This window comes from Ceratotherium simum, chromosome 2, assembly GCF_057802395.1.
Source record: "Ceratotherium simum simum isolate JZ-2026a chromosome 2, ASM5780239v1, whole genome shotgun sequence".
NCBI classification, from domain to species: Eukaryota; Metazoa; Chordata; class Mammalia; order Perissodactyla; family Rhinocerotidae; genus Ceratotherium; species Ceratotherium simum.
In genome coordinates this window covers 36,451,671-36,454,382 of record NC_141901.1, presented here as the reverse complement: position 1 = coordinate 36,454,382, position 2,712 = coordinate 36,451,671, and the positions used below count along the sequence as shown (strand labels likewise).

The following is a 2,712-nucleotide window of genomic DNA, read 5'->3' as shown; positions in this document are numbered from 1 at the left end:
CCTCAAAGCAGAATAAAATATCTGGAGCTTTTTCCAAGGTGTTTAACATGAATCTTCCTTTTTTTCGTTTTTTGTTTTTTGTTTCATTTGGCAGGTATAAGAACTGGACAGACTCTCAGGGCTTTTATTGGGTTCATAGGAATATGACTGAAATCTGACAGGAGACGTCTCTTGAGAGGACATTCCAGGAGTGGAACCCATAGAAGGCTTCCTGGTGTTGTGGAGAATTGCAACATTCCTGACTGTCAACACTTTGGAGGAATGAGTATAGAAAGAGAAGCTGTCACAATCTTGACACACTGAGAATTGAGTAGTATCTTCACCATGGTTCTGCGCAGAGTATCTTTGACCTCCTTATTCCTTAGGCTGTACACAAATAGGTTCAGCAGGGGAGTGATGACACTGTAGGTCACTGAGATGAGTCTGTTCTGCCCCAGGGAACTCTGGAACTTAGGCTTGAGGTAGATGATGAAGGCACAGCCATAGTGGATGACGACCATAGGAAGTGGGAGGCAAAGGTGGCAAAGGTCTTCTTTCGACTCTCAGCTGAAGTAATCTTAAGGGTGGTGGAGATGATGAGGACATAGGAGATGAAGACCAGGCCCATGGGTAGAACAAGGACACAGACACTAACAACAAAGTTGATGATCTCATTGACAGTGGTGTCTGTGCAGGCCAGCTTCAGCAGGGGTCTTATGTCACAGAATAAGTGAGAGATGACAAAGATATTGCAGAAGGGGAGACCAAACACATATGTTACCTGGACAATGGTTATGTCCAGGACAATTTTCAGTAACTCAGATGCCAACTGGACACAGACCTCATACCTATGATGACTGTGATGGTAGATTTTATGTGTCAACTTGACTGGGCTAAGGAATGGTAGTTGGTAAGACATTAATTCTGAGTGTGTCTATGAAGGTGTTTCCAGAAGAGATTAGCATTTGAATCAGTAGACTAAGTAAAGAAGATCACCCTCACCAATTTGGGTGGTCACCCAATTCATTGAGGGCCTGAATAGAACAAAAGATGGAGGAAGGGCAAATTCTCTCTCTCTCTGCTTGAGCTGAGACATCCATCTTCTCCTGTTGTCAGACGTCAGCACTCCTGGTTTTTGGGCTTTCAGACTCACACTGGGACTTACACCATCAGTCCCCTGATTCTCAGGCCTTTGGACTCAAGACTGAATTACACTACCAGCTTTCCTATTTCTTCAGCTTATAGATGGCAGATTGTGGGACTTCTTGGCCTTTATAACTGCATGAGCCAATTCCTATGATGAATCTCCTCTTGCATATATCAATATATAGCCTACTAGTTCTGTTTCTCTGGAGAACCCTGACTAATACCATAGGGGGGTTGCAGATGGCCACATAGTGATCATACTGCATATCCATGAGCAGGAAAGCGTTGTTATTTGCACAGCTGAGATGGAAGAAGAGCTGGGTGGTAGTCTTGAATGGCAATGGGCTGGTAAGGACACAGGAGGCCAGACTGAATATAGGGAATAATGGCCACACTGTAGCAGGTCTCAGAGACAGACAGCATGCTCAGGAAGAAGTACAAAGGAATGTGAAGGCGATGGTCCATAGTGACAAATAACAGTCACTATGATGACATAGCCAGAAAGAGTCAACAGGCACAAAGTTAGAAGAACAAAAAAAACAGGACAAGCTTCTGCTAACACCCAAAGCTGGAAAAATCCTTAAAGAGGAGCTCACCCGTAGCAGTGAAGTCTGGCCTCAACACTGAGGAATATCTAGATCTGAATGAGCTGGACAAAGGAAAACGAAGGGTGAGGCTCTAACTATCCAACACAGTACACAGTGCTCTGAGTAGCATTCTTGAATAATGTCCCAGGCTCAGGACTCACCAGTGCACTTTCACTGGCCGAGAGCTCAGCATCCTTGGAAACAAATCAAGAAGTTTCTCATGATTTACTGAATTTAGGGAAGGGTTCAGAGGGAGGGAAAGTTTCAACATAAAATGAACAGCAGAAATATGAAAACAATTACCCTGCTTGACCATTAAAAGGGTGGGTCCAGGTCAAAGAGGAGACAGGTGTTGGGCTGGCCAGGTAGTGTAGTGATTAAGTAGCCCGAGCTCACAGGTTCAGATCCTTGGCATGGACCTGCACACCGCTCATCAAGCCATGCTGTGGCTGCATCCCATATACAAAATAGAGGAAGATTGGCACAGATGTTAGCTAAGGGACAATCTTCCTCAAGCAAAAAAAGAGGAAGATTGGCAATGGATGTTAGCTCAGGGCCAATCTTCCTCACCAAAAACAAAGGAGGCAGCTGTTGAGTGGGCCTGGCACTTCAACTCCATCTGTACTCGTCCTTGATCTGGGCCTTTGATGAAACAATGAGGAGGCAGCAACACAGTAAAGGATGAAGGATATCTGGGATTGATCACTTCATCTCTGTCAGCATGCATTTCCAGCACAAAGTGCCCTAGGAGTTCCCCAGAATAGATGTTCTTCACAAATATCCTGAATCCTGGGCTTTCCTTTCCTCTGCCCTGCTCCTTTGTGCACAGAAGATGATAGAATAAGGCCAGGCTTTGGGAAGGCCATTTGGGCTACCATATTGGCTTTGTTTCCAGAAATGCAGGTCAGTGCTTCTTTAAAGTAAGTTTTGGTATGTCTCTTTCTTGCTCGATAGTATCCTCCCTAGAGAAAAGCACAGTATCTGGTGTTAATAAATGATG

The 2,712-nt window shown here is 44.7% G+C and overlaps 1 pseudogene; it reads right to left on the bottom strand.

Moving 5' to 3' along the window:
* Nucleotides 1-245: 245 nt before the first annotated feature.
* On the bottom strand, nt 246-1,560 carry LOC101402674 (olfactory receptor 10J3-like; annotated as a pseudogene).
* Between the last annotated feature and the right edge of the window lie 1,152 nt (nt 1,561-2,712).